This window comes from Uranotaenia lowii, unplaced genomic scaffold (genome assembly GCF_029784155.1).
Source record: "Uranotaenia lowii strain MFRU-FL unplaced genomic scaffold, ASM2978415v1 HiC_scaffold_870, whole genome shotgun sequence".
NCBI lineage: Eukaryota > Metazoa > Arthropoda > Insecta > Diptera > Culicidae > Uranotaenia > Uranotaenia lowii.
In genome coordinates this window covers 1-25,000 of record NW_026598834.1, presented here as the reverse complement: position 1 = coordinate 25,000, position 25,000 = coordinate 1, and the positions used below count along the sequence as shown (strand labels likewise).

Here is a 25,000-nt window from a genome sequence, read left to right as displayed (position 1 = left end):
TCGACTTTCGACTTTCGACTTTCGACTTTCGACTTTCGACTTTCGACGTTCGACTTTCGACTTTCGACTTTCGACTTTCGACTTCCGACTTTGGAATTTCGACTTTTGACTTTTGACTTTCGACTTTCGACTCTCGACTTTCGACTTCCGACTTTTGACTTTCGACTTTCGACTTTCGACTTTCGACTTTCGACTTTCGACTTTCGACTTTCGACTTTCGACTTTTGACTTTCGACTTCGACTTTCGACTTTTGCTTCAACGTTTAGTCAATGTAAGCAGCAATTTTTACTACAGTTTTAATAAAAAAAAACTTCTCGATAATATTGAATTTTTGTCGAAAATGTTCAACCAAATTGAGCAATTCAATTTTACCATGAGCAATACATAAACCATTTTTCGCTGTACGAATTCCAGCAGAACGGAAACCACCCGATTATCATTTTATGTGCGGATTGATCGATGAGCTTCCCCGAGGGGTGTGTGTTTAGAAGAGTATCCCCACCAGGGCACCCACACACTCACACACAATGCATAATTTTGGGACTGCCCTTTCTAGGATACTGATCGGGAAATATTCCGTTCCAAAATGGAACAACATTGTTTGTCAGCAACCGCACCGGTTCTCAGATATTGGTGGCTCGCAAAATCTATATGGCCACCGGATGCGCGACAACCGGGGTAGTGGTTCATGAATAATGCATATGTTCGTATATTCGGAACAATCCCAAATTGCTGACTAGATAGTAGTAGCTTCGACGACCTGGTGGAGGTCTAATTTTCAAAATCATGTAATTGGATTTGCTTGTCCGCGTGATGGGCCCTGCCCGGGGTGGATTGAGTTTGATTGAAAAATGACAACACCGGGCAGCGGAGGTCGGGTTTTTTTTTTTGAAAACCCTCCCGGAAGTAGATAATGTTGTTTTTGTGTTGATAAATCACAACCGACTCTCGGAAAGTGCCCCTGGAAGGGGGAATTTTAAAACATATTTTGCATAAAAGAACGTTGAACCTGTTTTTGGAACTGTCGACCCAATCGAACGCATTGTATTTTTTTTTAATGTTTGCTGAATCCTTACTCCACAAATGGTAACTGACATGACGATTTTGCTGATTCGAATTCAATACCACATCCTTTTAAACAACGATCAAATTATCATATTTCTTGGCGTGTGTCCGCTCCACTTCTCTTCTTAGGTGCTTCTCTATGCAATAACATGACATAACACATTTTCGAGACTGGTATGCGCGTGCGAGTGTTTGTGTACAACTGTTTGTGTGTTTGTATTTTCAGTGCTTGAATTTGCCATTCATACTCTCATCTAACAACCATAACAAATGCGTACTAATCATATTCAAATCAATATGCAATATTTTGTGTATCTCTAGAGCCTCCAGGACAAACGGACAGTGCCAGACAGATCGGAGGAAGAAAAAAAAACTTCCATTCTCACAATCTGCGATGCTTAACTGATTCGAAACAATAGACGGCATCACTTTTTATGTTAGTTTGGTTCGGAAATATTGGTCATTCATATTTATATGCTAGGAATTATGAAAATTCTTATTCGGAAAAAGGTTCCCTTTTTGCCAGTTCTCCATTACTATTCATTCAACAGATGGACATGAATATGATTGTGTCTGATATTGATAACTACCTTTGCAGAGAACGAATCCCTAACCTGGACATTTATAAACTGATTTCATTTGTTTGTTCGGAAGCAAATTCGTAAAAGATTCACACAAGTTATAGTCTTTGGCTTGAGGAATTGACGACAAATTTTATCACCGATTGGAGAGAAAGGAGAAAAACTTGAATATATCTTCAATTTATCTTCTCAAAGTAGACAAATTTCTTAATTTTTTAAATTTCACTTTTTTTAAATTACAAATTGAAATTTCATGTTTTTGTGGTCCACCGTGGTTTTACCCGGATTTTCAGTGCTTTTACTTTGTTTGGACCAATCAAAAGTATATTCATTGGAAAGGAAATTTAATCTACATTCTAGTGAGGTGCAACAATTCACGCTGTGAGATTTCACAAAAATATAAAATTATAAACGTAGAATCATTCCTGAATTTCTAGAACCACAAGCAGCACGTCCAGCAGAACGTGTTTGTATGCTCTCCGAGTAAGTACGGTGAGTGGTTATTTTTGCAGAGAGCCAAGCTGAGAGCCGAATTAATGAGGCGTGTCGTGCGCAGGGTTACCAACTGTTTTTCGAAAAAGTCTGGAAGATTTTGAAAAAATGTCTGGAAATGACTGGAATTGTCTGAAACCCTTACTTTTGTGGAAGTGGTTGTAGGGATGAGATGAAGTATATGTAAAAAATAAATCAAATTTAATTAAAAATATAATAAAATAATAGTTGTATTCGACAACACTGAAGATAAATAAAATAAATTAAATTTGAATGGCAACATTTGCTATTTTGGCAACACTAGGCAAACAAACAATACAAAGTCAGTCATTGATCTTGAAACGGTCGGCTAGCTCAACCGGCGTATTTGACTCAAGGTCGGCTAATCCAGGCAATCCCAAAGGCTGTTTGATGCGGGATGCAGGGGATATCAGCCCGATCCCGGCGTATTTTTCGGCCCTTAGGCATTTTTTGTCGACCACTGCACACGCGGTAGGTGATAATTTTCACCAACGAAAAAAGGCTCACACTTTTGACGGAGCGTGTCCGTCCAGCTTGACTGTTCAACCACTTCTCCCGGTTTTTCGCGATAATCCGATCCTCCTCGCAAGCCCGATGATTCTCTCTCCATTCCTCTCTCGTTCTCCTGCTCTCTACCGGATGTCGATCTGTCACCTGAACGCAAACTCTGGTGACGTACAGCAACTTATCGTTTCGTTGAAATTCGACGAGGTGGGGATAGGATCATAGGGTGACCAAGGACATAGCCACAACTTCGGGTATCACTCCCGGGCACGGAAGCAGGCTCGCATCACGTCACCGGTACAGGTTGGGCGTATCTCAGGGCATCGCGCTCTGAAATACCCCGGAGAGATGATCTTCCGTTGTGATACTTGGACTGAATTTGTAACACTTTTTGCAAATCTCTCCCTATAAAACGACACAACTATATACAATATATTTTCTACTACATAAAGAGCCTTTTACAAACCAATAACAAATTTAATACTTTAAATATTTAAACTAGAAAAACAAACTATAATATACTTGGGATGGGTATTAACAAATCTATTTTTATTAATAACAAAGTGCATTGTTACCATAAACGGTAACAATCTATTCTTGTGAGTGACAGACGTGTTCAAGTGAATCTCTGAATTGAGATTCGTAAAATCACGACAGTGGTGACCTTTTTTTTTTGGTCGCCAGACCCTAACCCGTCAGCCACGCCACTAACTAATCGTTTGTTTCTGACACTATTATGGACGTGTTCTGTTTGGCTCGCAATTTTACATACATCTTTAGAGCATTTTGCTATTATTAATAGCTTTCAACCACTTCTGCATTCATAGTTCATAAATTCTAATCATTTAGCCATATTATACCATGACCATTCTGAATTTTCATAGTTTCTTAGAACACTTTTTGTCCTAAGCCAAAAGTATGGAATTGCCTGGAACAAATGTCAAAAGTCTGGAATTGTCTGGAATTAATATCAAAAGTCTGGAAGTCTGGAAACTTGAAAAAATGTCTGCCAAAAGTCCAAAAAGTCTGGAAGATCCAGACAAAATCTGGAAGGTTGACATCACTGGTCGTGCGTTTCTTGGTTGTAAATTTTCTATTGATAGTACCCAGTAAGCGCGTCCTCTCAGAAATCGACAGAGCATGCAAAAAATTGAGAGTTGAGTCACCGAACTTAGAATAAAACGGTTAATTTCGGCGACACCCCGAGAACGCAAATATTCTCAATCGGTTTGTCCTGCCGAGATAAGAGGCAACGAATACGAATGCGTACATGCGAAATCAGTTTGAATCGTACACTCGTACGGTGTGCTCTCACTTTATCCCCGTCTTTTTTATATGCGCGTTTTCAATCGTAGCAGTCGACTTCTCAGGCAGGCAAACACGCGTCTCGAAGGGAAACATACGATTCGGATTGTGTTCGTGTGTTTCTCTGGAGGGCGTGTCTTAGATTAATTCGTGGCACTCACCCAAGGCACGAGTATGGTGAGTTCCTCCTTGCCGATTAGATGATGCAAAATCTTTAGAGAGATCGATACAATCCCTCTGTCGATTTGAGTTACCTCTCTGTCGATTCATGTTTACTGGGTAGTAGTTCGCGTTTGCTAGTCACGCTCGCTCAATTTTTTCCACTCGTCGACGAGATGCGCAATTCAAAATCTGCGAGAGTGGCTGCGGGGTTGCCAATGTGCCTGATTTTTCAGAAGTTAACTTTGTTTTTTGAGGCCCATCCTGGTTACCTGATAAACCTCCGTTTTTTAGAATTTTTGGAAATATTCCTGATTTAACTGATTTTTTTTATTTTAACGGGAAACTATATGTTTCAATAAACTTTACATCCTTAATCTATCCTAGAATATTAATGTGATATTTTTGGAAAAATGGAGGCTTTCATTTTTTTAAAGATCTAGAGTGGCCATGTGTTGGTTTTTTTATTTTATATTTACGATGATGGTTACTAAAAAAAATTTAAAAGGTAGCGTAAATTGATCAAACATCAAAATTGTTTCAGTCACTGGTGAAATTTTTTGAACAGTCAATTGAAAATTTGACGAAATTTTACACATTTTAAAGTCATTAAATACGAAACACAGGGTTTTTTTTACGAATGATCAAAGATATTTGTTTCCAGAACTTTTTTTCAATCTGCGTTTTCTCTTGCGAAATTTTAGCTCCAATACAAAATTTGGAGTTCGAATCCTATATGATTCGTAACAAATGAAAAATTTAAGGACGATTAATGTTGTTTATTTCTCAATCCTCTATAAATACCTTACCCATCAAATTGTTTTTTTTTTTTTGTATTCGAACCATATGAAACTCTATTTCATGGAGAATTTTAATAATCAAAAGGAAAAACGAACTGGCGAAATTTTATCCAATGTCCGTTGTTCAAGGATGGTGATTGGCGAATAAATCGACGAACATAAAATGATTCACTCACCCTCTGAGGTAACCCATTCCCCGAACGCATTCGAAAAAATTACACACGATGGCACTCAGTGAGCGAACCAATCGGACTTTCCGGCCAACCTCTTTAGTTCATTCAGGAGGCGATTGGGTTGCCTGTCTGCCATCCTATGATCCAATCATCAAGCGATTGCTTTGGAAGATGATTCTGCACAGAAGAATCGCAGACGAATATCATCAGCGAGCGATTGATGATTGCAATTCTTTCGACCGCATCCGATCATTCGTTCTGCTCGCAAAGTTGGTTTTGCTACAGTTTGGTTGCCTGCGTTCGGGCGCTTCTGAAAGTAGCTCGAGCGTCAGCGTTAGGTGGATCCTTTTTTATGATGAGTAGTTTCATTAATACATTTGATTTGTTGTTTGAATTATGAAATTGATGATTCAGAAACTACTTTTATCAAAAACCGTTTTTAAAGCAAAATATTACCCATTTTCGATTTTAAGAAATGTGTATACATCAGCTTAAGAGATGATGGGTATAAATGTAATGAAAAAAGAAATGTATCCATTTTCATTATCGGTGAAAAGAGATTATAAAACTTGTTCATCTTATTATTAAAATAATATCTCCAATTATTAACTTTAAATACTTCATAACTTTTTTATGTATTCTTCCGTTTTTCGACTGTTTTTGTTAACATGTATTGAAAAATCCATGAAAAATTATAAAAAAAATGTTTCAATTCTTTAAGAAAGTTCAAAGCTCCATCTAGAATGATTTAAGACAAGAAACAATTGATTATTCAAGCCCAAGGTTTCCAAAAAAATAACTTTGTTTTTGATAAAAAAAATTCTCGAATTCTGTGATTTGAACCAAAACTTCTGTGATGGTTTTCTGTGGCGCAGTTTAAATAGAATTTTCAATATTTTTGTAAATTTTTTGTCTAAACTTTGCGATGGTTTAATCACAAGTTTGTAATGTTTTCATCATACATTCATTTTTCATATATTTACCACATTTGCCAATTTTTTTTCATAGTGTTGTTACTTTTTCATCAAAATTTAGCCTTTTGTGATGAAAAAAAACTCATGATTAGTTTCAAATTTGAACAAATTTTAATCCAAACTAATCTGTATTTTTATATTAATAAATAACACAGGGAAACAGCATTTTTGGTACCTTTGTTTCAAAAACGGATTTTGGAAAAAAAATTGCGTCTTAAAATTCAAATATTTGTCAAATTTAGTCTCTCACCTCTAGTTTTGGTGAAATGGCGTGTGTAAATTTTAAAATTGGTCAGTTTTGGGTAAAATTGATTTTTGATAACTGATAAACAAACATGCGTACATGGAAACACATGGAAAGATTTTTTTTAATCAATTAATTATATCTCATTGAATGTTCTTGTTTCAGAGATACAACACTTAAAATAAAAATTGAATTATGCAAAAGACCCAAAAGATTTGTTTACAACTATTCCTCACATCACTCAAGGAAGTCATTAAATATTTGACGATGAATATTTCAGCTCATTCAACAACTTTCAACACCCGTTTTTGCAAATTTGGACAAAATTTTCAAAAAAAAAACTTCCATAACTTTTCTCTCAAAAGTCAAAATTTCTAGCGGTCTTTGGGAAAGTTGATTATTGACTTAAAACCTTAATTTAAAAAAAAAAATTGATAGTGTTCTCTATTACTACCACAAAAGTTCCCAAATTTGATTAATGTATTTTAACATGATTTCAAATTTTATCTTGAAACAAATATACTCAAAAGATGGACAATGTTGCTGCATACATTTAGGGGCAAAAATATAAACAATTCTCAATATTTTTTTTACCTTAAAGACAAATGAAATTTTATTTTCATGCAATTCCCTAAATCCTCGCTCTGTTCCCATGTTCATTTTTTTCTTCAAACTCAACCATTTGATAGGATTTTAGCCATTTTTTCTTCTCGGGCTTTTTCATGGAAAATGACCGATTTTTTTAATATTCAAAAACTATCATCAAATGACCGTAAAAATAACACTTAAACTAAACTTACAACAAGAAAAAAGTTGAACTTTCGCATTAACTAACCCATTTTCTCCTAAATGCTTAAATTTGATCAGAAGAGATGTTTGTTTGTGAGCCTTCAAAAAACGAGATTTTTTGAGATTTTGAAATTATAGTTTAGGTAATATAAAAAATCTTCTAATAAAAACCAAATCTAGCTTATTTGTAGCTAAATTCATAGGCTTTCAAACGTAGTAAACAGTTTGCAGATATTTTATCTACTAAGTTAATGATGATAATCTGCAAAAATTTCATGTTAATCAAAATTACCCCGCTGATCAAAGTTCCCCCAGTTTACGGTACATCAAAGTTTTAACTTATTTTCCATATCCCTTGGCAATAAAATCAGTTTTTTTCTTTGAAAATAAGAAAGATCATAAAAAAATATGAACATGTTGCGAAGAATTCAAATGTCTACCGTGTACCGTTTAGCCGCAATGATTTTTTTTGTTAAATACTGTGTGCGGCGATTGAAAGATATCTGAACGAACGGCGGTCCAATCATTTGCCGATTCGATTCCTTCTTTCAGTTGAACCAGTTGAATCGCATCAGCGAACGAATATCTGGAGCCAGGAAAGTCGATGATTGCATCATTGCATGATTCAAACCTGCCCGTATGCAAGCGCCCAGCGTTCAAAACCAGCAGCACTCACAATCAGATTCGATCAACGTTATTCTTTTTCCCCCAGCGTTCGGTTCAGACGAAGATTCGCGAGATCCGAAAGAGCGCTTGAGTGAATCGTTGAAGAGTGTATCGCGATTGAGTGAACGAGTGGATTCAGACCATCCTTGCCGTTGTTAACGAAAAAACGAACGGACAATATGACCCTCATATGGTATTTCGATCTATCTAACATTTTCCACGAGCGTTCATATTTTATGGATTACTTCTTTGACTACTGTGCTTTAAAAGTTAGAGCAATTCTTTGTTCTTATATTTTTGTTTAACTTTGTTTATAGATACGTATTTGACAAAGGAACTTTTTCAAGGTACAGATTCTAGTGTTCAAGTGAATCTCTGAATTGAGATTCGTAAAATCACGACAGTGGTGACCTTTTTTTTTTGGTCGCCAGACCCTAACCCGTCAGCCACGCCACTAACTAATCGTTTGTTTCTGACACTATTATGGACGTGTTCTGTTTGGCTCGCAATTTTACATACATCTTTAGAGCATTTTGCTATTATTAATAGCTTTCAACCACTTCTGCATTCATAGTTCATAAATTCTAATCATTTAGCCATATTATACCATGACCATTCTGAATTTTCATAGTTTCTTAGAACACTTTTTGTCCTAAACCAAAAGTATGGAATTGCCTGGAACAAATGTCAAAAGTCTGGAATTGTCTGGAATTAATATCAAAAGTCTGGAAGTCTGGAAACTTGAAAAAATGTCTGCCAAAAGTCCAAAAAGTCTGGAAGATCCAGACAAAATCTGGAAGGTTGACATCACTGGTCGTGCGTTTCTTGGTTGTAAATTTTCTATTGATAGTACCCAGTAAGCGCGTCCTCTCAGAAATCGACAGAGCATGCAAAAAATTGAGAGTTGAGTCACCGAACTTAGAATAAAACGGTTAATTTCGGCGACACCCCGAGAACGCAAATATTCTCAATCGGTTTGTCCTGCCGAGATAAGAGGCAACGAATACGAATGCGTACATGCGAAATCAGTTTGAATCGTACACTCGTACGGTGTGCTCTCACTTTATCCCCGTCTTTTTTATATGCGCGTTTTCAATCGTAGCAGTCGACTTCTCAGGCAGGCAAACACGCGTCTCGAAGGGAAACATACGATTCGGATTGTGTTCGTGTGTTTCTCTGGAGGGCGTGTCTTAGATTAATTCGTGGCACTCACCCAAGGCACGAGTATGGTGAGTTCCTCCTTGCCGATTAGATGATGCAAAATCTTTAGAGAGATCGATACAATCCCTCTGTCGATTTGAGTTACCTCTCTGTCGATTCATGTTTACTGGGTAGTAGTTCGCGTTTGCTAGTCACGCTCGCTCAATTTTTTCCACTCGTCGACGAGATGCGCAATTCAAAATCTGCGAGAGTGGCTGCGGGGTTGCCAATGTGCCTGATTTTTCAGAAGTTAACTTTGTTTTTTGAGGCCCATCCTGGTTACCTGATAAACCTCCGTTTTTTAGAATTTTTGGAAATATTCCTGATTTAACTGATTTTTTTTATTTTAACGGGAAACTATATGTTTCAATAAACTTTACATCCTTAATCTATCCTAGAATATTAATGTGATATTTTTGGAAAAATGGAGGCTTTCATTTTTTTAAAGATCTAGAGTGGCCATGTGTTGGTTTTTTTATTTTATATTTACGATGATGGTTACTAAAAAAAATTTAAAAGGTAGCGTAAATTGATCAAACATCAAAATTGTTTCAGTCACTGGTGAAATTTTTTGAACAGTCAATTGAAAATTTGACGAAATTTTACACATTTTAAAGTCATTAAATACGAAACACAGGGTTTTTTTTACGAATGATCAAAGATATTTGTTTCCAGAACTTTTTTTCAATCTGCGTTTTCTCTTGCGAAATTTTAGCTCCAATACAAAATTTGGAGTTCGAATCCTATATGATTCGTAACAAATGAAAAATTTAAGGACGATTAATGTTGTTTATTTCTCAATCCTCTATAAATACCTTACCCATCAAATTGTTTTTTTTTTTTGTATTCGAACCATATGAAACTCTATTTCATGGAGAATTTTAATAATCAAAAGGAAAAACGAACTGGCGAAATTTTATCCAATGTCCGTTGTTAACGAAAAAACGAACGGACAATATGACCCTCATATGGTATTTCGATCTATCTAACATTTTCCACGAGCGTTCATATTTTATGGATTACTTCTTTGACTACTGTGCTTTAAAAGTTAGAGCAATTCTTTGTTCTTATATTTTTGTTTAACTTTGTTTATAGATACGTATTTGACAAAGGAACTTTTTCAAGGTACAGATTCTATCGTGCAGCTGAATTGGGATTCTTAAATTTGTTTAAACTGTTTTTATCACCTTTTTTTGGAGACATGATGAGAACATTCATAAAAAGTAGTAAATTTCAATTAATTTAACAATTTTTTCATTTTTGGAAGTTATTATAAGATCAAAATACACATCACGATGAATGGTTGAACTGTCAATAAAAAGTTCATTAAAATTGTAAAGCCTAGTTTTGCTTAAAATACGTAAACAAAAAAACAAACGCACGCGCAAATGAACTCACAGCTTAGTTAATTATCTAGCTAATTCGTAGATACCTACAAAAAGGGGTCCACAACCCATAATTCATGATATTTTTGTGATCGAGAACTGAATCTTTTTTACATAGAAAAAAAAAGTCAAATGTTCGGCTTTTTATTTAAACCTGATTTATCCTGATTTCTATATCTATTCAAGATTTACTGAATTTAGGAAAAAAAAGTTGGCAACTTTCCCGAGCAGCGCGCGAGGCTCCTCTTTTGGCTCCCAGAAGAGCGCGCGGCGGCTCTCCGAACGGTCCGAGGTGGCTCTCTTTTGGTCACCGGGCTGTGTGCATCAAGGTGTATATGTATAGGAGGTGTAACGATATGAGAAACTCCCGATTCAGCCATTTTGATTTGGCTACTATGGAGTTCGTGGAGTTTGTTTACCAACAAAGCCCTCAGCTCGAACAAATTTTCCGATGTTTACAAACAAACTCACTGAACCTCACCGCGCTCTCCTCGCCTACTTACTGACAAAGTCAGAGTACCTTGTGATCTAATAACCTTGGTGCGAACGGCGCACAGGCTCGAGTATGGGCCTTGTGTTTCATGTTTGCCGTGGAAATCTGAATGTATAATTTTATAAGCGGACAGGGTTGCCATCATTTTTTTTTTTTTCAAAACCAGGAACTAGTGAAAAAAATCAGGCTACGTCAAAGTAACGGAAATTTTTTTGGTCGTCGCAGCACATTTTGACTTCAGCAATGGTAGCTTATCCAGTTCCTTACTACCCATTTTTCATCACATTCGCAAAAATCAGGCATATTTTCAAAAATAAGGGAAATTCAATGGCTTATCAGGTTGTCAGCCTGAGCCTCGAAAAATAAGGCATATCCTGAAAAATCAGGCACATCGGCATCTCTGAGCGGGATAGTTGAAACAAATGGAAGTAAAGGTTACCGAAAAAAAATCTGTGTTTTAAGAAAAAACTTCTGACTTTCTGTGATTTTACCCAAAATTCTGTGATGCTATTTTCTTGAATTTCATAGAAAATTTATGATAAATTGGGTATTTTTCACATTTCAGTTGGGCAAAATTAATAACGAATACCAACCGCATACTTTTCTAATTCGAAGGAAAAAATGTTAATTTTATACTGGCCAAAAAAATTTAAATTTTGAAAATCCATTCAAAATTATAAAATTCTGTGAAATCTGTGAAAATTTCAAAATTCTGTGTTCTGTGTCACAGATTCTGTGATGAAAATTTGCTCAGAATTCTGTCAAATAACAGATTTTTCTGTGATTTCGGCAAGCTTGATGTTAGAAACTTACGTTACCTATTAGTTATTGTAACCAGCACTAGTAACTATGAAATATTTACCTTGAACAAGTAAATTTTTCAAAAATTTTGCAAAAAAGTCAAACGAAAGCTTTACGCAAGGATTGTTAAAAAGATTGTTCGAATATTCTAGCAACTAGTAATATATACCAGCAAAAGTGACTATGAAATTTTTACCTCTAACTAGTAAAAATTCGCGAAAAACTACCACAAAGCTTCTAACAAAGATAGTTAAAATGAATGTTGGGATATTCTAGCAAATAGTAATAGTTAAAAGCACTTGTAACTATGAAATTTTTACCACAAACTAGTAAAAATTTATTAAAAAGGCCACAGTTTTAGATTTGGCCCTTTTCTTGAAATTTTACTAGGTCATGTCTAATTTTCCATATTTACTAGTGTTTGTATCTATTACCACAGAGAACAGACGTACAAGCTCGAACAAAAAAACTTCAAAAAAAGTGTGTAAAATTTCAAATGCTGAAATCTACAAACAAATACGTTGATAATTGACTTGAAACAGTGCCATCTATTGCGCCGTTCAAAAGTTACAAATCAAACATTCATTTATTAATAATTAAACTAATGCCGCTCAAAAATAGACGGGTTCTATTTATTGCTAGATAAATGCAATAAGAATAACTTTTCACTGGACAGAATTTCAGAGCGACATAATTTTTTTTTAATTTACGGAACGTTTCGGGTTACTTTTCTTCGCCCATCATAAGATCTCCCTTAGTAAACCGAAACGTTGCGTAAATTTAAATTAAAAAAAAGTTGTTTCACTCATCAAAAAGAGTCAATAATTTAAAACCGTATAAAGTACCAGTGATAGAATTGTATTCATTCCTTTATTTTTGCACCACTAAAGCAGTCGAAATAATAAACCGTTTAACAATAATGTTTTGCACTTCTTGAGCGGTTATAGCCAGGGGATGAATCGGCTATATCCAGTCAATTAGGAACATTCTTGACGATCAGTCTTACCCATCAGAACTGATATTACACATCTCGAAGCGGGTTACTTTCAGAAACTTTCGCTTCCCATTGTCCAAAGTTTATCACTTTTAGCTTGAAGGAAATAGCGATTAACTTTTAAGATATTTTTCCATAACGCAACCGGACGAAAGTGTTACGAAACTTTAACAGCATTTTCATAAAACATGCCAAACAGTTCATACGACCTGTTCAAAACTGACCAAATTTTTTTCTATTTGTCAGTATGGTTTTGACAGTTCTCTTTGGTGTGCTTAGATACATCTGGTGGCCCAGCCAAAAAACAAGAATTGGTTCAAAACGATCGCTGGAAATTTTACACAAGTTTTGTAGGCTAGCTTCTACGTCTGTTTTCTGTGCTATTACTAGTTGCTAGAATATTTGAACATTAATTTTATCAACCTTTGCGTAAAGCTCTTTAATTTGGAGTTTTTCGCGAAATTTTACTAGTTCGTGGTAAAAATTTCATAGTAACTAGTGCTGGTAACAATTACTAGAAATTATTTTGAAACCTACAACATTGATTATAATAATCGGCCCTCAAACACAAAACACACGGCCCAAACTCGTATTTAACATCTCTGGCATTCAGTATAACACGAAGAAGAAGAAAAAGTATTTAACAATCTTAATTGAAAATTAAATAATTAATTTTCGTTCAATTTTGATTTTTTAATTTTTAAAACAATTTCATATCACTCGTAAATCAAATTTTGAAAAAAAATATCACATCATCTTGATTACCAGAAATGAGTTATCCCGATATTTTCACTGATTGTTACACTATCAAGAAGAACTGAAAAAGCATAAATTTGACATCATATTGCACGAAATCGAACACCAATCTTTAGATTTTTTGAAAAAAATCAAATTTGTAAATTTTGATGCAATAAATGCCGCATATTTCCGAATTCCTTCATTTGAGGATCTTTGCGATCATGTATTCTAATTTAAATCAGTAGTTTAATTACTCAAGGACCAATAAATCCAAAACAGATCTGGCACCGACCGTTTGTCCGCTAAGCACTCCACTAACCAGTACTAATTACCAAATGGAAAACCCCAAACACTAACCAAATGCCAAAAACAGTTGCGGCGAGGGCCGGGTCATGTCCACGGATGGCAAGGGCTGCATGGACCGGAACGAGTGCCTGGATCTGCCCTGTCTCAATGGCGGAATCTGCATCAATCAGGAACCGCGGTTCCGGTACCGGTGCGATTGCCCCGATGGGTTCTGGGGCGAAAACTGCGAACTGATCCAGGAGGGTCAAACGCTGAAGCTGAGCATGGGGGCCTTGGCGGCCATCCTCGTCTGTCTGCTAATCATTCTGAGTGAGCATCACTACTTGTAGAGATTTCTGTTTTTGGGTTTTTTTTTTCGGAACAGCCCAAGATTCGAATCTCTACCGGCGGCGCGGGTCATTTTCGATTTTGTGCTTGTTTCGTCTTGTCTTGTTTAAATATGCATACGAATCTGTTGTGTAAATTTTGTATTTTATCTCCATTGCATTAGTAGAAGGTAGAAGTAGAACACAATTTGCATGATTTTCTCGTTTGCACTTTTCATTATCATTTTTCGGCATGGAACACTCCATTCTATAGCGGAAGTGTAGAGGGATGATGTAACAAAAAATAAAAGTATCCCAGGACGACTAGCAACTGTGTAACGAAACGAAATTCCAAACGACACTGCATCCACCTCTAGAAAATGTATGCGAAACGAATTTTCCTCTTTCCTAGAACGAAAGCGATGAAAGCGGTTTGTGGGCGTGGGTTTTCTCCTAAACTTAGCTTTTAAGGTCGGTAAGTAGTAGCGAGTAGCGAATTTCATGTTGTTTCGTTTACTTTTTTTTCTCCATCTCGTTTTATGGCACTCAACAACAACCGCAACAAAAAAAATCCATTTTTATTTACCCCATTCTGCTCGAATCGCATTCCACAAAACCACGAAAACGCCTGCAATCACACTATCAAACAATCGAAACCACACACGCACACACACGAAACCAATAAAAATCCCACTATCGCTATCAATGTCGAATCGTAAATCTGTAACACACAAACAACCACACCCATTTCCACCAACCGCCATTCGCCAAACCAATGTGATCGTAACCAATTCGCTCGTTCGTAACGTGGAAATCGATGTGCGTATGTGTGTGTGTACGTGGTTGTGTGTTGTCTATATTGGAACTGGGACCCAATAAAACCAACAAAAAAAACATCAAAACGCCAGTTGCCCCAATGGGTATCGGAAATCCGGAGCCCAGTGCGTCAACAGCAACGAGTGTCTGTGGCATCCGTGCCAGAATGGTGGCCGCTGCCGGGATCATCATCCGCCGAAGCGATTCGAGTGCGTCTGTCCCCTGGGCTATACCGGGATGCACTGCGAGCTGGAGCTGCTCGCATCCGGGGTGTTGACGCCGTCCAAGGATTTCATCATCGCACTGATCGCCTGCGTCAGTACCCTGATCCGTAAGTACCTACCCTCATTCACATTGCAACCAATCCGGTTCCGGTCCCATGGACCATCCTTGAAGGTGGTGGACACATTCTTAGCACGTAAGTTATCATTGTCAACGCCATTACATTCCACCATCTAGAAAAAGGGGTCGTAAAATAAACATTAGATACATTGAAAATGAATGTTTGTTTAGAAACTAAAAAATGGTCTAAGAACCACTTAACGCATTAAACATTCGTACTAAAAAAAAAAGAAAACAAAATCGTACGATGGGATTTGAAACTCTGGGGTACATTAGACTGAGACGATTTGGGGTCATTTTTAAATTTCTCAAACCCTGGGGTCTAAAAAGCTTCGTTTTGGTTCAAAACTCATCCATGTTTTTGGCTAATTTTTTAAGTAACATTTACCATTGTTTAAGTAAAATTTACATGAGTAAATTTGAACAATTAGGTTTGTATGGGAAAATAAATATTTTGTACTGAAAAATTTACATCATTTTTGTTTCTTCTGTGGAACACAGGTTACTCATGGTTTTGTGCCCATTTTTGAATTCTCTGAAGGAAACTTTCCGCTAAAAATCTTAATCCAAGACCGTAACTTCTTATCTTATAAGGCAAAAAAGTTTTAAGTTGTTAACTAGGGGTATGTCTTTTGACATTGAAAAACAATAAATTCAATTGACATCACTGCTGGGTGCATAGCGAGGTATTGCATGACTACTTTAATGCAATACTTCGCGAGGCACAAGCAGTGAGCTCGGTTGAATTTATTGTTTTTCAATGACAAGAACAAACCCCTGTTAAACAGCTCATAACTTTTTTGCCTAAAAATTCAGCGGAAAATTCCACACCTATTTTTTGATAAAATAACACAAAATGAATCATTCTTTCCGATTTTACCATTTTCGGGTGCAATGATTTGCTCCCGATTACAACAATCGAAATTCCTAGAAAAAATCAAATAACAAGGCCGTATTAAGCGAGAGGCAGTGGGGGCTTTTGACCCCCGGATCAGTCTCCCCCGCCCCCTTCAAAGAAAATTAAAATTTGAATATTTGAAAATTTGAAGAAAAAAAATTTTAAATCGCTATTAAAATATTTAATGTAACAAGTAAGGGAACCCTCTTGAAATATCACCTCGAATAGTTTCACTCTAATCTGAGGGGGAGGGGGGTGCCATAGAAAGCATTACAGAATTTTCCTGGCTATTTACAAATAATATGCATATACTGTTAAAAGTTGAATGGAGTACGATCTTTATTGCCGCCGAAAATTTTACAGATGAAATAGCTTATGCACATGCACGCCCTATGCTATAATACTTGAGCAGTTTTGGGGTTTTTGATAACATAAGTGAAAGTTATCGTTCGGTCGAATGTGTTTAAATTTCAATATTTCGTTATTCTAAACTGTCGTTTATGGCTCATTGCTGAACCATTATAGAACAACTAAATTTAAATCAGCTAGCTCTAGATACCCCCAATGGTTCAGTGCTGAATCAATTAGTCTTTTAAAAGAGAAACGAAAGAAGCATAACAGATAGGTACCTTAGAAGTAAATCTCAAATTGCATATCGAGTAGCGGTGAATGCATTCTAAATCTTGCATAGAGCTCAACGTTGTATATACCTGAAAAATGTACAGAGAAATATTCAAACTGAACCGAAACGTTTTTGGATGTATGTTAACTCCAGATAATAAATATGTTAACTCCAGATAAAGCAGATAATTTGGAAGAGGCTTCGGAACTGTTCGCAGATTATTTTCGAAATGTGTACTGCTCGAATAATATTCAAGCTCATGAAACATCCGTTATTTCGGAGGAAGTTATTCCTGAGCTAACAGTATCGATAACAGATATAAGAAGGAATGCTTGACGAATCCAAAGCCAGTGGTCCTAAAGGGATACCGAACTCGCTCTTCAGAAAGTGTGTCAATGGACTTCAAGAACCCTTACATTGCCTGTTTTTTTAATTCACTCCAAGATGGAATATTTTCAAAATTTTGGAAGATATCGCATATTGTACCCATCTATAAAAGTTCTTCCAAGCTCAATGTCGAAAATTATCGAGGAGTTGCAATCCTCTCTGCCATACCAAAACTTTTTGAAAGTATCGTGTACGACCAAATGTATCCATGGTTGGATAGAAAAATGTCGCAAGTTCAACACGGTTTCTTAAAAAACGATTAACCATAACTGTTGATACTTACGGTTTCGGTAGAGGAAATCTGCCGCTCCGTCGGCGAAACCAAAACAAACTGATTTGAATTCAACAATAACAAATCTCGGGAAGTTTGTATCCAGAACTCCGATATGGATGATGCAAGGATTGCAAGTTGACGCTATATATATTGATATGTCAAAAACATTTGATGCGATCGAAATCAGCGCACTGCTATCCGTGCTCAACAAAAATGGAATTGCAAATACATGCCTTAAATGGATACATTAATACCTATTTGAAAGACTTCAATATGTAAAGCTGGGGAACGTCAGATCCGGTGCATTCTCGGCCAACAGTGGTGTGTCACAAGGGACTCACTTGAGACCACTTCTCTTCATCACTATTATGAACGAGTTCCCCGAGGTACTGCTGCAGGTACTGCTAGTATACGCAGATGATCTGAAAATTTTCCTTTCTGTTTGCAACTCAAAGGATTGCTCGACTCTGCAAAACGCACTGCACCGATTTTCGAACTGTTGCAGAACCTATGGATTGAAATTGAACGCATCGAAATGCAGTATTATATCGTTTTCTCGAAAACTTACGAATCTAAAGTAAGCTTGCCAGATTGCCCGGTTTTATCCGGGTTTGCCCGGATATTTGATGCAAAATTTCGAGAAAGTCCGGTCCGGCCTGGTTGCCCGGATATCGTGAAAAATGTCCGGTCATTGCCCGGATTTTTTCACAATTTTCACAAAGAAACCAAAAAAAATCAAAGTTTTTGAGTAAGTTTCAGCAAAATCGATTAACGGTATGAAAATTTTCAACGATTGTTTCAAATAATTTCGCTGATTTACTTTTATAAACCTTTAAATATTTAAGTGTACCAAACAGTTTTTGGAAGTCTGCAATTACATAAATAAAAAATTAATTTCATTTTTTTGCATTTTTTCTTTTCTGTTGTATATAAAAACACTTAAATTTTGCCCGGTTTTTGGATTTTAAAAATTGAAATCCATGCCCGGATTTTGCCAGGTTTTTTTGAAAAAATGCCCGGAATTGCTAGGCCCGGATGGGAGTGGAAAAATTCTGGCAACCTTAATCTAAAGTATGGTTATCACCTCGAAAACAGCTTGATTCTCACTAGAAAGACCTCTGTAAATGATCTTGGAGTCGAGATAGACAAAGAACTGAATTTCACGAAACACATAGAGCAGGTAGTATCCAAAGTTAACTCTATGTTTGGAATGGTCATTAGAATATGCCATGAGTTGAATGCTTGTTGAATGAATCGTCTCAATTTATGTTGGATTAGTTCGGACCACAATCGAGTACGCCAGTATTGTTTGGCAACCCTTGTAAAATGTGCACGTTAACAGATTGGAAAGAGTTTACAAGAAATTTCTCAAATACGCTCTGAGAAATCTTACTAAGCCCTGTGCATGCTGGTTGGATTGGATTTGATAAAATATCGATGTAAGTCAAACGATGCGTTATTTTTCAGGGATTTGACAAGTGGAAGATTTTCTTCACCGTCCATGCTTTCACAAATATCCCCCAACGATGCACGCAGTAGTCTACGCAGCGTAAGACCATTCCAGCTTTTAAACAGAATACAGAATCGAGCGAGATACGAACCACTGGGCAAGTCAGTTGCTTTCTGAGCCGATGTCCTTGAGTTCGAGTCCAATAGTAAATGTTAAAACGACTATAATCGAAACAAAAAGAAAAGAAACGAGAATCGAACCAATGTACATGATGATGGCACTTAACAACGCATGCGTAGAAGAAATCAATCTAAATATGTCCAGAAACCAAATCAAAGAAGTGCTTTTTATATAAAATTAAAAGAATAGTCGCTGTTTCTAAGTTTATATTCAGATAAAAGGCTTAAGCCTAGGATCATCAATTAATAAAAAAAAATAGATATTAAATATATCAATATATAATAACACCTGGGCAATTGATCTCGATTTTTTAACATAAAATCCGGACAAATCTAATTTGAATTCGAAGTTCATTTGAAAATAAAATTATGAGAAAGTGACTACCAGAAAATTCAATTTTTATTGAAACGCGTCAGCAGCGTTCAAATTTGTTTTCACTCCCAAAGGAAAAAAACAATTTGGATAAAACAAGCTCAGAAAAATTGAGCCTAATTATGAACTTAGTTTTTCATATTTGACCACTTTACTTTGAAAACCCGGGATTACCGAATAAATTCGTGGAATCTGGAAAGCACACCCTAGAATAAATAAAACATCAGTATTTGTTATTTTCTGAATGAAGAAAATATTCCAGGAGATTCTAGCGAATCAAGTTTCAGAATTCCTCAGAATTCTTCCCAGAATTCTTATGTATTTTGATGAAATGATATTTTTGTCTATTTGATTTTTATTGAGCTCGGTTAAAACTTCCCCAAGTGTTGACTTGATTTTGTTTTGAAAATTTGAAATTATTTTAAGAAGAGAAATCACCGTGAGTTTGGTTTATGAAATTTATTTGCGGCTTTATCGGTGAGGGTTAAAGAGTTGAAATGAAAGACGGATAGAATATCAGAAGAAAATTCTAAGGTGGTGAAAAGAGCGAAGAGCATTTGAAATAGAAGCTTGACCACATACTGAATTCTGGGACAAAGAATTCAGTATGTGGTCAAGCTTCTATTTCAAATGATCTTCGCTCTTTTCACCACCTTAGCATTTTCATCTGATATTCTATCCGTCTTTCATTTCAACTCTTTAACCCTCACCGATAAAACCGTAAATTAATTTCATAAAATTTGAAATTATATCAGCAGATTTTGCAGGGGTTTTTTTGAGAAAACATCCCAGATTGTCCCAGTCCGAACAAGTTTATCTTACAAGCAAATGGATCTGATTCAAATAATGGATAAAAGCAACAAAATTTTTTTTATAAGTTTTTAAACTCCAACATGCTGGTACAGAATATTCACTAACATATTGGCTAAGTTGACGAAAATACCCTCAATTGTCCAAATGTTCCCTAAAAATTCAAGTCAGATGTTAAAAAAATCATTGCCACAAACAAAAATGCAATGGAAAATTCCCAAAAAATATTGATTCGCTCAACGTTAATGAGACGAAAAAAGCCTGATTTACTTCGAATTTCCTCTGTACGAAAGTTTTGATTTTTGCGTTCACAGGAGTAGAGTCCTGCCAAATCTTGATGTTTTTCGTAAAACAATCAAAAAAAAACTATGCCAAATTCTTGAATATCTCGAAATTGCGCAAGTGGTAAATTTAGAAAAAAGTGGACAGAATAGTACTTTTTAAAGGCAACCCAATGCTGTAAAAATTTACCCTAGGGCATCGGGATGACTACACGTCGTGCTGTAGTTTGCACATTAGATCCTGACCTGACCAAATCTAAAAGATATCTTCGTAGATATTGTGTGTGTCAACTACAAAATCTTATTAATCAACGGTAAACGAGCGGATCAAAACTGAAATTTGCAAAGTTTTTAAGAAGCTTCAAGAATACTAGCCCACTTTGGTTTTTGAGCATGCCTGCCTATAACATCATCACTTGAATAAAACACCGTCTTTGTGAAGAAATTTGTCTGTGGAAAACACACCTTTTTTACCAGAACTGACGATTTTTTAAGGTTCAGTTTGAAAAATTTGATAAATTACTAGAACATTCAAATAGTTGAAAGAGCGATAATCAAACTGTAAAAGATAGAAATGCAATAACTTTTTGTATTCGAGATTTTTTTTTTTCGATCTTGAATATCTCGTTCTCTACAATTTTATATTTAGTTTGTTCAATTTTTTTTTCAAATTTTATTTGTAAATTTCACCACCCCGATGTGGATGTCTTAATTCAAAGTAACCATAGGTATAGTTGTCGTTTATTGGTTACCAATTGAATGAAAGCTATATGGAACGAGTTATATTTTTAAATGTAGTTTGAAATTTATTCATTTGATCATTGGGATTAAACTACTACTGGCATCTTTCATTCATGATAATACCGGTCACCCACATTAAGCACATTTTGGGCAGTGTTGAGAAAGTTTGGAGATACTAAAATATTCAACCGTTTTGAAAAAAAAACAACATAGAATCTTGTAAAGCGAATTGTAATGTATGTATAGGGGAAATAAGGGCGCAAAGCAAAATAGGCACTTTAAGTTTTGGCGAGTACGTCTCTGTGGTAAGTGGGGTAATCAATAATCCACTGATGACATGGGCTCGATTCTCATCTCGGAACTGATTGTTAAATGTTAATCTTAAGTTGTCCACGTCATTTATTCAGTCTGTAAAGCGTGAATCGGCAAAGACGGTATATGTCTTCAAAAAAATGAAACTATGTGTTATTGAGTCTTTTGTCAAATCACATCTTGTTTATCTATCAAAAAAATGAGCATGTAGTGTGTTGAAATTCATTGAAGTTTTCACAATACTCATGGAGCTATTGACATACATCCAAAATAAACATTCGTCATTTTAATCCATTGTCCGTCACAACTTTAGTTTTATGAAAAACTATTTTAATAGTGACTACTGTTTCAGGGTGCAGAATAATCCAAGCGTGATTCCCAAAACATTCTTGCTAACCAAAGCAATGGTTGGGCATCTTTCCCCGTAGGAAAAAATCTATATGAAGGATGTAACCAGAGTTTTCAATTTAAAAAAATGTCTTATCAATAAGGTAGATATTATTTCCGGATGGAGCAGAACTCAGAATAATCTCGGAGCAAGAGCTGGAAGATGTAATACTTTTCAATATTTTTGTTAATATGTACTGGAAATAATTGTTTCATTTATGTTCAACAGATTTATGCACCCCAAAGCCCTCTTGCAATAACCATCCGGTGCAACGGCACGTTCGATTAGTTTCCGGATAATCCCTCGGAACTTAAGCAACATTTAAGTTGATTATGCAGAACCATTTTAAACAATTTGAAAGAACATCCATACTTTCAGATTTTGACATTTATTGAATCTTAGTTTTAATCTTGTTATTATGCTATGAACATCCCTAATTCTGATATATGTATGTAAGCCGTTCAAATGGTGAAGTTTTTTTTTTAATAATATTGGAAAGAAAAATAATAAGTTCCAATCGACCGCTAGGCCTAGATTATTTAGATTTTTTCAGATATAAATGGTTTTATAATAAAAACGAACATCTAGATAAAAACGCATTTTGTCTGCATTTATGTCTGCCTGTTTTTCTGTTCCATATAGACTCGGAAGCTGCTGAACCGATTTGCGTGAAACTTTTGGATACCGCTTCTTCTTACTGAGAGGAGAAAAAGAAACATGTTTGCAGTTACTTTGGCATTTTTCCATTTAGTTTGGAAAACAATCCAAGAGAAAACATGCATTAAAAATATTCACTAAAATGTTTAGAGTGCCTTCAGAAAACTTCTTATAAAGAATGTAAAAAATACCATCTTCCCCTGGAGCTTTCAAATTTTTAAATTTTATGAAAATCAAATTAAGTTCATCAATATTCGTTTCGCAAGAGCTTCCAAATACATTTTGCTTAGAAACAATATAATAAAATTCAAGGGAAATTTGAACATCAATTGGACCTAAAACATTAAAATTCAAATCATGAGCAGACTCATATTGTTGGGCAAATTTTTGATCTTTTTCTACGTTAGTTCAAGGTTAGTTAGGGTTTCGTTATGAATAAAATTTATAGGTCGGAATGAATAAATTTCAAATAAGGATCTCTTCGTTGAAAATAGCGTCGACGAATGTTTTTCAGTCATTTAAAAACTGAAGATCATCATCGATCAAAGGTTGATTAATTTATGTTTAAATTTGGGTATGGAAGCGGCTTTAGCATTGACTATTGAAGTTGTCAAATTTTCTACAGTCAAATCAATATCTTCTATTACATTAAGTGGAACGTTTACATCCAAATTACGTTCAATAAAATTCCTATATCGCTCCCAGTCAGCTTTTTGAAAGTTAAAAGTTGATTTTAAAGGGTTTTCAATGGGACTTTGGGATGAAGAAAATGTTACTGGAAGGTGGTCTGGATCGAGGTCCGCATGAATAACTAATTGACTAAAATGCTCACCTAATTCCGGAATCAGTTACAATTTTTCCCATAAAATATGATCTTGAGCGGAACCATTTTGAACTGTAAACATCTTTAAAAGCTCTCATTTCATATCTTTGTGCAACTGTGGAAATTTCAATTAAATTTCATCTTAGAAGATTTTAAAAATCAAAAATTAATGTTTTTACGTAAATAACAAAAACTTAGCGTTCCAAAGTGTTCTCAAAATATCCGTTAAAATCTATTTCTTACTTCAAAAAAGATATCCAATTTTCACTATGATTCACTGTCTCTTGTTTTGAAAGAATCGATTCTCTCAACTCAAATTTTAGTTTTTCATATCAAAAATCAAATTCGTTAGTTTATTTGATTGGTTATTTGAATGTGCGCGTTTAGGGTCATACTGCCCCGAACAACTTTTTAAGGTACCGTAAAACGGGGTAACTTTGATCACCGGGGTAAATTTGAACAACAAAAAACTTTTCCACATTATTATCAATAAATCAGTCTATAGTTTGTGTTGCGGACCACTGAACATGCGTAATGAGCGAGACGTGAGTTCCGAGCGATCTCACCACGAATTGGAAATGTCAGCGCGGCGGATCTTCGAATAGCATATACAACTGTCAACAGGAGCATAAAAAGTAGCTAACGAGTTTATGATCAGTTGTACTCAAGAGGAAGTCAGTGAATTGTATTTTGAAGTTGTAAGAATTTATTACCATAACATTGAACCATATTATTAAGCTTTTCTATCTAAATATTAGGGCCTAGACGTGGAAGATTTGTAGTGTCAGTTAGGTGTAAATTTATAAACATCTTTCCCCAACTGGTAAGAACTCTGGATTCTGTCGTTATAGTGCTTGCAATCAACTGTTGTATTTCGATAGATACTCAACTGCTGCAGCTGAACAAGGGTTTGCTCACTAACAGTACGACAAAATATTTACAATAGCCAGAAAAACACTAAAATGTACGTATACACTGTAAATCCTCGGTCCGACCCTAAATTAATTAATAATCTAATATATTTTAGTTTTGAAGCTATTGCTGTCAGAAATACAGTGATTTTTCTTTGTCCAATCCGGAACAAACTTCAAAAATTTTACGAAGCACTATGGAAAACAACGGTATGTTGTCGAATCCCGACCAGCTAACTTGTGCGGAAATCGCTACAGGAAACTGTCATCTATGTTCCGGATCAGACAGTCTGGACAATCTTGTCGGCTGTGACGAGTGCTCAGTTTGGGCGCACTATGGTTGCGCAGGAGTTTCCTCCGCGGTAGAAGCCACGGATCGTAGTTGGAAATGCGAGCGATGTAAGTCGAAATCTAATTCGGAAGTGCCAAACAAACCCAAGTCACGATGTAGCAAACGATCTTCACGCGCCGAACTGGAGCTGCAAAAACTAAAAGAAGAAAAGGATTTGCAACTTAAGGCATTAGAAGAAGAGGAGAAGGCCAGAAGAGAGTTTCAACAAAAGAAAACGCAGATTGAAGCCGAATATCTGCGAAAGAAATATGTTTGTATAGAAGCATCGGAAGAAGGAAGCGTCAAAAGTCGATCGAGTCAGGGTAGAAGTAAACAGATCGTGGAAAACTGGTTGGAGAAAAGCCCGACGGAACCAACACCGGAGTTTGAGCTACCAGCACAGTTATCC

General features: G+C 35.8%; 1 long non-coding RNA gene across 1 annotated transcript; it reads left to right on the top strand.

Moving 5' to 3' along the window:
• Nucleotides 1-14,195: 14,195 nt before the first annotated feature.
• LOC129760945 (uncharacterized) lies at nucleotides 14,196-23,403 on the top strand. Its single transcript, XR_008740409.1, has 3 exons — nucleotides 14,196-15,143; nucleotides 21,834-22,033; nucleotides 22,098-23,403. It is a non-coding gene; the product is annotated as an uncharacterized LOC129760945 (long non-coding RNA).
• Nucleotides 23,404-25,000: the final 1,597 nt, after the last annotated feature.